Raw genomic sequence first — 14088 nt, 5'->3', positions numbered from 1 at the left:
AATCTCAATATCATCTTTTTTTATTCAGAGTTTCCCATCATTAGAAGAAGGATAGTTTGCAATTTCTCTTACCACATGATTGGTATTGTAATTACTGATACCATTATCATCATTATTTATAAATTAAGTCATTTCACACGTGCTTGCTATATATTTTTTTTACCTTATTTCCCATTATACCCTTCATGAAATGTCAGTGAGTGTGATATATTGAAAAGAGGTCAGATTCTCCAAATAAAACATCCAATGTTAAAAATCTGGTTTCAGAGTTAAGGAGAGAAGATTAACATTCCCCTTGGCAGGAGTGAAAGAGGCTCTCAGGCCTGACAACATGCATATGGTTCAGGCCTTGCCATCTACTTCATGGCATCTAAGCACCATTTTTTAGAATGGGTTCAAACCTAAGTGACCATCAACTTAATACAGACTGCTATATGCATTAGATGTTATGTATGAAACTAATGGTAACCATAAATTAAAAACCTGTAATAGATACACAAAAAATAAAGAGAAAGGAATCCAAATATATCACTAAAAAAAGTCATCAAACTATAAGCTAAGAGAGCAAGAGAAGAAAGGAACAAAGAACTACAAAACAACAGTAGAACAAGTAACACAATGGCAATAAATATATATCAATAACCACTTTGAATGTAAATGGACTAAATGCTCCAATCAAAAGACAGAGTAACTGAATGGATAAAAAAGCAAGATCTGTCTATATGCTGCCTACAAAAAACTCACTTCAAATCTAGAGACACAAGCAGATTGAAAGTGAAAGGGATGGGAAAATATTTACCATGCAAAGGGAAGTGAAAAAAAAAAAAGCTGGGGTGACAATACTTATATTGGACAAAATAGATCTTAAAACAAAGACTGAGACAAAGAAGGATACTACATAATGATGAAGGGAACAATCCAACAAAAGGATATAATAATTATAAATATTTATGCACCCAAGATAGGAGCATATAAATACAGAGAGTGACTATAAAGGAGGACATAACATAAAGGAGGAAATTGTTAGTAATACAATAATAGTAGAGGATTTTAACACCCCACTTATATCAATGGATAGATCGTTCAGACAGAAAATCAATTGGTGAGCCATTGTGGAAAACAGTAAGTTTCCTCAAAAAATTAAAAATTGAATTACCATATGAAATAGTAATTCCACTACTGGGTATTTACCCAAAGGAAAAAAAAACACTAATTCAAAAAGATATATGGAACCCTATGTTTATTACAGCATTATTTATAATAGCCAAGATATAGAAGCAACCCAAGTATCTATAGATGAATGGATAAGGAAGATGTGGTATATATATATGTGTGTGTGTGTGTGTGTATGTGCGTGTATGTGTGTATATATATATACATACACACATATATGTGTGCGTGTGTATGTGTATATATATTATATATGTGTGTGTGTGCGTGCATATGTGTATATTTATATAATATATACACACATATATATGTGTGTGCGTATGTGTATACATATACACATATGCATGCACACACACACACACATATATACATATGCACGCACACACACACACACACACACATATATATGTAATTAAATATTATTCTGCCATAAAAAAGAATGAAATCTTGCCATTTGTAACAACATGGCTGGACCTGGATAATATAATGTATAATGTATAATGCTAATGAAGAAATGTCAGAGAAAGACAAATGCCATATCATTTCACTCATACTTGGAATTGAAGAAACAAAACAAATGAACAAATAAAGGGAAAGAAAGCTAACAAAAAACAGGCTTAAATACAGAAAATGAACTGGTGGTTGCCAGTTCACCTCTACTCTAGAGGTGCATGGGAAATGGATGGAAGAGATAAAGGCGATTAAGGTACACTTATCCTGATGAACACTGAGAAATGGTTTGAATTTTTGAATCATTATATTGTACATCTGAAACTAATATAACAACGTTATTTATACTTGAATAAAAAAGAAATGTATAAAAATGATAAAAATAAATAAAATAAAACTGTTCTGTTCCCTGAAAAATAAAATAATAAAATACAATGAGGTGGTTTTCAAATTTTTAATCTCAAGGTTAAGTTCCATTTATATGACTTGCTAAAAATGTGATTTAGAGTCATAAATGATTTCAGTGAGTGAAATAAGGCAATTAAATAGAATATAGATGTATGTGATACTTACGATATATAAGATAAACACTTAAAAATAATGTAAAATGTTTAAAGTGGAAAAAATCTGGTTTCAGTATAACTTAGTTTTGTATCATAAGCAAAAGGTATAACTGAAAAATAAAAATTGTATATATGAGCCTATCCTTTCCACATTTTGTATTCTGGGCATTGTATTCCTGTATTCCATTGTTGTATATGTATCTTTTTATGGCAGCACCATGCTGTTTTGGTTACTATAGTTTTATAATATAGTTCTAAATCAGGAAGTGTGATGGCTCTAGCTTTGTTCTTTTTTTTCTCAAGATTGCTTTAGCTATTTGGGGTCTTTTGTGGTTCTTATAAATTTTAGGACTGTTTTTTTCTATTTCAATGAAGAATGCCTTTAAAATTTTGATAAGGAATGCATTAAATCTATAGATTGCTAAGATAGTATAAATATTTTAGCAATATGAATTCTTCTAATCCATAAACACAGAATATCTTTGCATTTTTTTGTTTTCTTTAGTTTCTTTCACCAGTGTTTTCTAGTTCTCAGTATGGATCTCTCACTTTCTTAGTCAAATTTATTCCTAATATTTTATTCTTTTTGATGATATTTTAAGTCGGGTAGCTTCTTAATTTCTTTTTCAGATAGTTCATTGTCAGAGTCTAGAAACACAACTGATTTTAATATGTTGTTCTATATCCTGCAAATGTACTGAGTTTATTGATTAGTTCCAACAGATTTTTCATGGAATCATGCCATCTACAAAAAAAGATAATTTTACTTTTTTCTTTCCTATTTAGATGTCCTTTATTTCTTTCTCTTGACCAATTGCTCTATCTAGGGTTTCCAGTACTATGTTGAATAGAACTGGCGAAAGTGAGCTCTGTTCTTTCTGATCTTAAAGGAAAAGCTTTCAATCTCTCCCTGTTGAGTATGATGTTAGCTGTGGGATTTGCATATGCGGCTTTCATTATGTTTGGTATATTCCTACTTAAAAAAAAAAGTTATTTATTTATTTAAGAGAGATTGAGAGTGAGAGCAAGGGGGAGGGGCAGACGGGGAGGGAGAGAGAGAAAATCTCAAGAAGACTCCCTGCTGAGTGTGGAGCCCAATGCAAGGCTTGATCTCACAACCTTGAGATCATGACCTGAGCCAAAACCAAGAGTCAGATGTTTAATGGACTGAGTCACCCAAGTGCCCAGAGGTACATTCCTTCTGTACCTATTTTGCTGAGGAATTTCATCATAAAAGGATATTGAATTTTGTCAAATACTTTTTCTGCATTTATTGAGATGATCATATGACTTTTATCTTTCATTCAATTAATGTGGTATGTCACATTTATTGATTTGCCTATGTTGAACCGTCCTTGCATCCCAGGAATAAATCCCACTTGATCATGGTGTAAGATTCTTTTAATGTGTTGACAAATTCAATTTGCTAGTAATTTCTTGAGTATTTTGCATTTATATTCATCAGGGATACTGGCCTATAGTTTTTTTTTTTTTTTTTAAGATTTTATTTATTTGACAGAGAGAGATCACAAGTAGGCAGAGAGGCAGGCAGAGAGAGAGAAGGAAGCACGCTTCCTGCTGAGCAGAGAGCCCGATGCGGGACTCGATCCCAGGACCCTGAGATCATGACCTGAGCCAAAGGCAGCAGCTTAACCCACTGAGCCACCCAGGCACCCGGCCTATAGTTTTCTTTTCTTGTATTGTCCCCATCTGGCTTTGGTATCAGGGTAATGTTGGCCTTTTAAAATGAATTTTGAAGTGTTCCCTTCCTTCACACTTTTGGAAGAGTTTAAGAAGGCTTAGCATTAATTCTGTTTTAAATATTTGGTAAAATAAGTCACGAAGCCATCTAGTCCTGGGATTTTCTTTGTTGGGAGGTTTTCGATTACTGACTCTGTCACCTTATTTATTACTGGTCTAATCAGGATTTCTGTTCATGATTCAGTCCTAGTAGTTTGTATGTTTCTAGGAATTTACTTACTTCACATCGGTTACCCAAATTGTTAGCATATAATTGTTCATTATAATCTCGTGATCTTTTTTATTTCTATGGTATCAGTTACAATGTCTTCCTTTTCATTTATACTTTTTTGAGTCCTCTCTCTTTTTTTGTTAGTCTAGCTAAAGATTTGTCAATTTTGTTCATCCTTTCAAAAAAACAAGTCTTAGTTTCATTAATTTTTTTCTGTCATCTCCTAGTCTCTATTTCATCTATTTCTGCTTAAGTATTTATTATTTCCTTCTTTCTGCTAACTTTGAGCTTAGCTTATTTTTTCTTTTCTAGTTCTTTGAGGTGTAAAGTTAGCTTGCTTGACATCATTCTTTAGATTCTCACAGCCACAGTGAGAGAGATGTTTTGCCTATCTAGCGACCCATCGCTAGATAGGCAAAAAAAGCTCATCTGGAGATGAGCTCCTTCATGCCCCTGAAGGAAGTTCAACCAAATTCAATTGAATTGCAGAGCCTAAAGAAGCCCTGTGATTGGTTCCAGTCCCACTCAGCTAAAGCCAAGGATAATCCTGCCTAACTGGGAACCCAGTATGTGGCATGTCCGCCATGCCTTTGGAAGTAGGCTTAGAGACCTTGACCCAAGCTATGGACCTTGAAATACTCCTATGCTTTGAGTCTAGCCCCTTTCAACCATAGTCGGAGGGCCGTCATGCCCCTCTAGGGAGCTACACAGTGACCTGGTGGGAGACATCCCAGGCACCTGGTAAAAACCACACTAGGTCATGCATCTGATAATAAACCCTCTAGCCACAAACCTCATTGTAGACCCAACAGGTGCCACATGACCTGGTTCCAACTCTGCTCCACTGAAATCCTGGAGTCAATACCATGTGAACTGACAAGAGAAGGCCTATCTGTCAAAACCAGTCTGTAAAAACTTGAAGAAGACTTTGCTCCTTCAAATATATAGACACCAATGGAAGCTTACATTATCAGGAAACATTAGGCAAATATGACAACACCAAAGCAAACTAATAGAGCTACACTAACCCAAAGAAATGGAGCTATGAATTGCCTGACAAGGAATTCAAAATAATCATCTTAAAGAAGCATGTTGTTCAAATGTTGATACTTAGTTTTAATATGTTAACCTTTAAGAAGGAATAACAATTCTTCTGTTTTACCATTATTTATGAGGATTAAATGTTAATGTATTTAAAAGAACAGGCAGAGTGCCAGGTACATAAGTGCTCAGTAAATGTGAGCCATTTTGATTACCATCTAGCCAAATATTCCTACTCACATTTCTCCTCTATATCCCATGCTTTGTGGACTCCAGGCTTTTTCCAGGGCTTACTCTGCCAGGAATATACCTTATGCCCTTATATACACTCACATCATTTCAAGTCTTCAAGGTCAAGTTTAAATTGTCTTCCCTTCTTCCTAACTCCAAGATGGAGGTTACTTCTTCCTTGGATTCTCATGGCACATCATCTTTACATTTATTATGGCACATACAGTATTTTCTACTATGTATTATGGCTACTTGTGTGCATATCTGATTCCCCAACTAACCTATAAATTCTCTGATAGAGGATTATTAATCCTATTCATCTTTTATCTCTCACAGAACCTATTACAGTGCCATGAATTTATTAGGAACTCAATAAATCCTGTGTGAATAAGGTGAAATGTTAAAAAATACACCTAAATTCTTTTGGTTAATCTCTACTATGTTTTTCAGTTATCCCTTTAGTAAAGTAAAAATATATGATTATAAAAATATTGACTTCAAGATTATCTTTTTGGCCCCTTTCCTGTCATCTTATCCTAAGGTTCTGCTAATTCTAACTTTTGCAAATATTTGGACATGTGTTCGGACACTGTATGCTAAATCACACTTTTCTCAAGAAGAATGTAAATTGGACAATCTATCATCCCTGCACTTCTGTCTTTCTAACCATTGTAGTTTATACCTCCAGCATTGTATAGACAGATTTTTCTTGAGTGATTTTAATAAGATTCCAATACCTTTCTATTATTGTGTAGCACCTTTTCTGTACATTTAGATATAGTAAATTCTCAGGTAAAAGCTGCTAAATCATTTCATTTTGAGAGCTAACACCTACATTTTCTGCTTTATGTCTTGCTTTGCAAAATCTCCTCTTGATAGCTAACAGGCCTTATTTTAATTGCCTGCTATGTTGACAACTCATACTATTTATTCTTTGATTACATGCAACAGAGAAGTGCTTCAAAAGGAAAACACTTAAGCCTCTACCCAAAGAAAGGCTTAAGAAGATGCAGGTGAGCCTAGGGTAAAGCTAAAATGAAGAGATTTACCAACACAGAACAAGGACAAGATGCATAGAAGTCAATTTTGGGAAACTAGACAACCTTTTAGGATTTCAGGATTTCTTATGGAGTCATTCCCATTAATTCAAATTCTAAGTTATGCAATAATGGAAGAATTAGTAATGTGACTTTGTTTTGGAATAGGAAATAATTTGGAAGATGAGAAAGGGAAAATGGTAGTAATTTTATTTATTAAGGCACAACATGTATGGGATTTAAAATAAGCAACTTTAAAATGATGTTTTCTGTTCCTGGATGCTCCTGAAATTTTCATGTGCAAATGTGCTAATGAAGATATGATGTAATCAAATGCATAGTTAAAAGAAGTGGGACAATATTCTCTAGTGTATACAAAAAAATGAATATTTCCAAAAAACACATATTTGTTTTATAGACTATTAGAACTGCAAGGGATCTTACAAGTCATTCAGGCCAACCACTTAACTTTACATTAGGAAGACCAAGTACCTTAGAGAATTAACTTTCCAGTAAGCAGCCAGTCAGTGATAGAGCTAGTGCACAAAACGTTTTCCTGTCTATAAAACTGTGCCTAGTGCCCTATGTATCTCTTTAACTGCCTACTATTTGGTTAAATGTTTTTTTCTTTATTTCTTTTTATCTTCCCATGGGTTGGAAGTTATATGTTCTATTTATATCCATAGCATGTACTCTTAAATTTTTAGTGTGCATAATTAATCTAAAGTCTGGAACCTTAGCATACTTAGGCAAGCAATTTTGGTCGCCTAAACAACAGCCATTCTATCCTCTTCTTTCTTGCTAAAAGAACCACAGTTTTATTCAAATATTGAGAAAAAATAAGTTCAAGGATGCCAGGTGATAAATCATGGTTAGTCTAAGTGAAACAGGAAAATAACATTCTTTTTGCCAGTGATTGGTTGTGGACAATGGGATATGTGTGCCGGTTGTGGCCAATGGGCTCACAGGAAAACTCTGTTCTCAGGTTACTGGAAAGATGTTTTGACCTGATAAAAAGATGGAGATGCAAAAGAAGATATTTTTCAATGCCTCCTTTCTTTCTGCCTGTGAATGTGCTTGTGTGAGAATATTGCTCTGACCATGAGGAAAAATAGCAGAGATGTACTATAGAAGAGACAACAGAATGAGGAAAAAAGCTAATGTCCTTAATTGCATAAATGAGCTGCTGTACCAACTCATGGACTATCAACCTCTGGGCTTCATAATATGCAAAATAATAATTATTTCCAATTGTTTAAGGCTCTTTTAGTAAAGTAACTGGTTATTTCCAAACAAAACCAACTTAAATCATTTAAATCACACTTACATCTGATGTGTTATTTTTATACAATATTTTAGTAATTTTTAGTATTATTGCCTTTTTTAGTCAATACTTATTTAGATTAACAAAAATGATAAACAATTTCTTTTGACCACGACTTCTTGTGTCTCACTGCTCTCAGGCTTCAATTTTATCCTTCATGAAGGTCATCTTTTACTATTTCAGTGATAGTCTGTCCATGAAAAATTCTCAGTCCTTACCTACAAAAGTATTTATTTTGGCTCACTCCTGATTTATAATTTATATATGTATAAAATTCTAGATCGACAGCTATTTTCTCCTAACAGTTTAAGATACTATTCCATTGTCATCTGAAAAGAATTGTTGCTATCGAGAGTCAACAATTAGTCTAATCATCATTTCTCAATAAGAGTTTGTGTTTTAAGATTATCTCTTAGACTTTGATATCTTCTAATTTTTTTTGTTTCAAGTTTTTATTTTAATTCCAGTTAGTTAACATATAGTGTAATATTGGTTTCAGGAGTAGAATTTAGCAATTCATCACTTACATTTAACAGCCAGTGCTCATCACAAGAGCCCTCCTTAATACCCATCACCCATTCAGCCCATTCCCACCCACCCAACCCCCTCCATCAAACTTTAGTTTGTTCTCTACAGTTAGGAGTCTCTTATGGTTTGCTCCCTTGCTTTTTCTCCCCTTCCCTTATGTTCATCTGTTTTGTTTCTTAAATTCCACATATAAGTGAAATCATATGGTATTTTCCTTTCTCTGACTTATTTTGCTTAGCCTAATACACTCTAGCTACATCCATAACATTGCAAATGGCAAGATTTCATTGTTTTGATGGCTGACTAATATTCCTCTGTGTGTGTGTGTGTGTGTGTCCTTTGGCTAAATACCCAATAGTGCAATTGCTGGGTCATAGGGTAGTTCTGTTTTTGAGTTTTTGAAGTTTGAAGCACCTCCATACTATTTTCCACAGTGGCTGCACCAGTTTGCATTCCCACCAACAGTATAAAAGGGTTCCCTATTCTCCACATCCTAACCAACATCTGTTTTTCCTGTATTGTTAACTTTAGCCATTCTGACAAGTGTGAGGGGATATCTCTTTGTAGTTTTGATTTGTATCTCTCTGATGATGAGTGATATTGAGCATCTTTTCATGTGTCTGTTAGTCATCTGTATGTCTTTGAAAAATACCTACTCATGTCTTCTGCCCATTTCTTAACTGGATTATTTGTTTTTTAAGTGTTGAGTTTGGTAAGTTCTTTATATACTATGGATACTAAACCTTTATCAGGTATGTCATTTGCAAATATCTTCTCCCATTCCATGGGATGCCCTTTGGTTTTGTTAATTGTTTTCTTTACTGTGCAGAAACCTTTTATCTTGATGAAGTCCCAATAGTTCAATTTTGCATTTGTTTCCCTTGCTTCCAGAGACATGTCTTGATATCTTCTAATTTCACTTCATTGTGTCTAGGTGTGGATTTATTTTTATTTAATACTGCATGTAACTTGATGTATTTCTTGAGTCTGAGAATCAATGTTTTTTCAATTGTGAAAAGTTTTCAAATATGATATCATCAAATATTCACAATATTTGAAACCTTTCTAAATATGTCAGAATTCTTCTTTTGAATCTTTACATCTCTACTCCATAACTGTAATCTCTTAACCTTCTGTACTTTATTCTAAATGATTTCTTCAGAACTAGCTTTCATTTTTTAAAAATTTATCTCTTCATCTTTTGTTAATCTGTTGCTTTAAAAAGTTTATTGAGTCATAAAAATTTCTATACATATACATATTATAGTAAGAATTATTTTTACTAGTGTTATTGGTACTTTTTTGTGTCAAAATTAAAAAGGGTTTCTCTTTCTCCTATGCATTGTTTTGGAATGTACTCATAACTTCTTTTAAGTCTGCCACTTTAAACATGCTTACTTCTATCTGATAAATGTATTATTTGAAGTTACTTTGAGTTTAATTTTTCTTTTTGTTGTGACTGCTGACTATTCCTCAGTGGTGGATTATTTCCTTACATACCTTGAAATTTAGGTTGCAACCTATTTTCTTTCAGCAGATAAATCCTACTTGTCCCAATATGAATGTGTATCCCTCCAGATAAGTTTTGCCTTTGCTTCTGCCTGGAAGAATCACTGGATTTCTATGAGTTTTTAATGTTAATTTATCAGCTTGGTAGTTCCCAGATAAAATGAATATTAAACATCCAAGTTCAAAGTTAATATGTGGCCAGGCTCATGATTACAAAATTATAGGGGAAGCTTATTTTACAGTTAGTCCAAACTGAGATATACAAGTGTCCTTCCCATCTCCCTTGGGATATAAATAGGTATTGTTATTTTTCACAATTACACTGAATTTGTGATCCTTTGAGAATTCCAACTTTATGTCATATTCTCACAGATCCAATTCCCTTCCTTACAAAGTTCAATGTCACCATTTTCTTATACTTGTGGAACCCTTGCAGTACAAATGTTGAAAGGGGGATAACACAAGAAAAACCCCATTCAAAATTCCAGTGATATACCCATTGAGGAACACTGGCTTAGGCCAATCACAATTCATCCTCTGGGGCTAGGCATGTGGTACCTGAGTAACCTATGGTTCTGTAGGCAAGGAAGAAGAAGATGGCTGATGAACAGATAAATATCAGTGACTACAGTAAGAGGGCCAACTATTGAGCAACTAAAATATATCAAATGCTCTGCTAAGCAATCTACATACATTAGGTCATTTTTTTCTCACAATAAACTTGCAAGGAAATTTATGATTATCCCCACTTTTAGATGAGAAGACTGAACTGAGCCTCAGTCTGAGAAAGATAAATCATTTCTCTAAGTCCGTATAGCTAACAAGTGGCATCACCCAGTTTCAAACTCAGTATTCACAGAAACTTCATGTATCCATAGAAAAAACCCACAAAACTTGATTTCTACGCTTATAAAGAACACACAGTGCAACAACTATCTCTGTATTTCCTTCCTCAAGTTGATAGGTGACCAACATAGAAAAATCCTTAATGTCCCATGGAATTTAGTTCCTCATTGATTCTTTCAAGAATGGTGATTATTAAATTGCTAAGGCCATCCCTGAACCAGTTATAACTGGCTTTAGAATGAATTCTGACACCCAGCTCTGCTTTAAATAACCCACATTTTCAATATCCAGTGTAAACAGTGGTAAAAATACCACTGATATTTGAAAAACACTTTAAAAAGCCTCAGAATATGAAATATGCTGTAATACTGTATATATCGGTAAATTACATTTCCAGTTTGTCCTCAATTTCAAGAAAATCCTTAGCCAAATAAACTAGCAAGCAAATAAATCACTTTAATTATAATAAATGGCAGTTTCTCTAAATATATTTCTGGCAGCAAATAGCTTCTATTATTGACTTTTGCAAGAGTAATTTAAGGGGAAACTATTCTCAGTAAAGTTGGGGATGCCTGGCTGTGAACTGCTATTCCTCATCTATGTATATTATAATCCATTTAGATTCCTGCATCATGGAAAAACTAATTTCTAATTTTAAGGCACTTAGGCTGATATATTTATTATGAAATTATTCATCTTATAAATTATCTTCTTCATAGTGCCTCATTGGCTAAATTTAAGATTGCAATTTTCTATAGTGTAGATAGGAAATCATGGCTCAAGTCAGAAAAAAATTACTGCTTTTCTAGAATTACAATAATATATCATAGTATTAAAATGAGATACATTTTGTTGCAGTTTTTCCATTGCTAGGGAATTTTTTCCCATTAGAAACATAGTACACACAGTGATAATTGGTTAAAGATGATAGATGTCTTACGTGGTAAATAGAGGATGGAATTCAAAATCAAGATGACCTGGCTTTAAATTCCAGCTGTGCTGAGCTAGTTGTATGACCTTTAGCAAATTATTTAACAATTAAAGACTTGAGTTCATTCTTCTTCAAAAAAGATATACTATTCAATTTAAAGAATTATTTGTGCTTGTAAAGTACCTAATGCAATATCTGGAACATCATGAGCATGTCATAAATGGTAGTCATCAATAATTGAATTTTAATATCATCATTATCATATCATCATATACTCATTTAGACTCTAGAACTCTTTATCTTTGTGCCTTGGTGGAATGTATAATCTCAATCCATGATAATCAGATCCCCACTGGACTTGGTAGTCAACTAACTTGCCTAAAGGCAAAGATACATGAAGACCAGCAGTAAGTGGGGATGGTGAAGTTGAGGTAAATTTAAAAGCATAAGTAGAATCCATATGATGTAATGATTTACTAGAAATGAGTTAGTATAAGTAATAAGTTAGAATAAATTAGAATAAGAATAAGTAGTTAGGATTACAACTGAGTTTAGTTACCCAGTAAATAAGAATATCGCTTAATGGGACCCCTTTCTTACACCATATACAAATATAAACTCAAAATGGATTAAAGACCAAATGTGACACCTGAAGCCAAAAAAATCCTAGAAGAGAGCACAGGCAATAATTTCTCTGACATCTGCTTTAGCACCATTTTTCTAGATATGTCTCCTGAGGCAAAGGAAATAAAAACAAAAATAAACTGTTGGAACTACATCAAAATAAAAAGCTTTTGCACAGTAAAGAAAACAATCAACAAAAATAAAAGGTAACCTACTGAATGGGAGAAGATATTTGCAAATTACACACCCAATAAAGGGTTAGTATCCAAAATATATGAAGAACTTACACAACTCAACACCCAAAAACCAAATAATCTAATTAAAAATGGGCAGAAGGCATGAACAGACATTTTTCCAAAGAATATATCCAGATGGCCAAAGACACATGAAAAGATGGTCAACATTATTCTCCATCAGGGAGACACAAATCAAAACTACAATGAGAAATCACCTCACATCTGTCAGAATGGCTAAAATCAACAACACAAGAAACAGCAGGTGTTGCCCAGGATATGGAGAAAAAGGAACACTCCTGTGCTGTTGGTAGGAATGTAAATTTGCACAACCACTGGAAAACAGTATGGAGATGCCTCAAAAAGTTAAAAACAGACCTACTCTATGATCCAGCAATCGCACTACTGAGTATTTACCCAAAGAATACAAAAACACTAATTCAAAGGGATGCAAGCACCCTTATGCTTATGGCAGTATTACTTAAAATAGCCAAGATATAGAAGCAGCCGAAGTGTCCCATCAATAGATGAATGGATAAAGAAGATGTCATCTATCTATCTATCTATCTATCTATCTCTATATATGTCACAGCCATAAAAAAGAATGAAAGCTTGCCATTTTCAACAACTTGGTTGGAGCTAGAGAGTATAATGATAAGTGAAGTCAGTCAGTCAGAGAAAGAAAAATACCATATGATTTCACTCATATGTGAAATTTAAGAAACAAAGCAAGTGAGCAAAGGGAAAAAAAAAAGAGAGAGGCAAACAAAGAAATAGACTCTTAACTATAGAGAAGAAACTGATGTTTACCAAAGGGGAGATAGATGGGGGATGGGTGTGCACCTGTTCTAATGAGCATTGAGTAATGTATGGAATTACTGAATCACTATATTGTATACCTGAAACTAATATGAAACTGGGTGTTAACTATACTGAAATTAAAATAAAACCTTAATAACTAAAAAAAGGGATATCATTTGATAAGAAAAGGAATTCTCAAGAAGGAACAGATTGAAGAGAGAGAAAGACCTTTTTAACATTGTAGTTTTCAGTTTGAGGTGCCTGTAGGACATCTAAAAAGTGACCTCCCAAATGCAGTTTACTGAAGCTTCTGGAGTTTAATAGACAGGTTTGAGAGAGATCTAGAAAAGTAGGTATTAATAGTATAGTAGAAACAACTGGGGTAGATGAAGTAAATCTGGAAGAATAAGGGATGAGAAGAGGACTAAGGAAAGAAAATGTCTCCAGACATGTATATCTAACTGGTTATTTAACAGCCACATATCCCCTTAATCTTTATGTTCTAGCTATAATGTATTACTTATAGTATTCCGAAAGTGCCAGCATATATGCTATTCCTTCTACCTAATATTACTTTTCTATTTCCCCCATTCCTCCCTCTTATTGTTCTTTAGTTAATTCCTTTTCATTTTCCAGGACGCCATTTAACATTGACTCAATCTGGAAACCTTCTTACAATATGCATGCATATACCTATCATAGTGCCTGTTGGGGGCTGAATTTTGTCCCTACACATTTCATATGTTGAAATTCCAATCCTCAGTACCACAAAATGTGACTGCATTTGGATATAGGGCCTTCAAAGAGGAAGTTCAGTTAAAATGAAGT

The 14088-nt window shown here is 33.8% G+C and overlaps 1 non-coding gene across 1 annotated transcript; it reads left to right on the top strand.

The window, feature by feature from the left end:
• The first annotated feature begins 260 nt into the window (after positions 1–260).
• On the top strand, positions 261–386 carry LOC125092558 (U6atac minor spliceosomal RNA). Its single transcript, XR_007125012.1, has one exon. It is a non-coding gene; the product is annotated as a U6atac minor spliceosomal RNA (small nuclear RNA).
• The last annotated feature ends 13702 nt before the right edge of the window (positions 387–14088 follow it).

This window comes from Lutra lutra, chromosome X, assembly GCF_902655055.1.
Source record: "Lutra lutra chromosome X, mLutLut1.2, whole genome shotgun sequence".
NCBI lineage: Eukaryota > Metazoa > Chordata > Mammalia > Carnivora > Mustelidae > Lutra > Lutra lutra.
The sequence above is the reverse complement of the archived record's forward strand: the minus strand, read 5'-3'. Positions and strand labels throughout refer to the sequence as shown.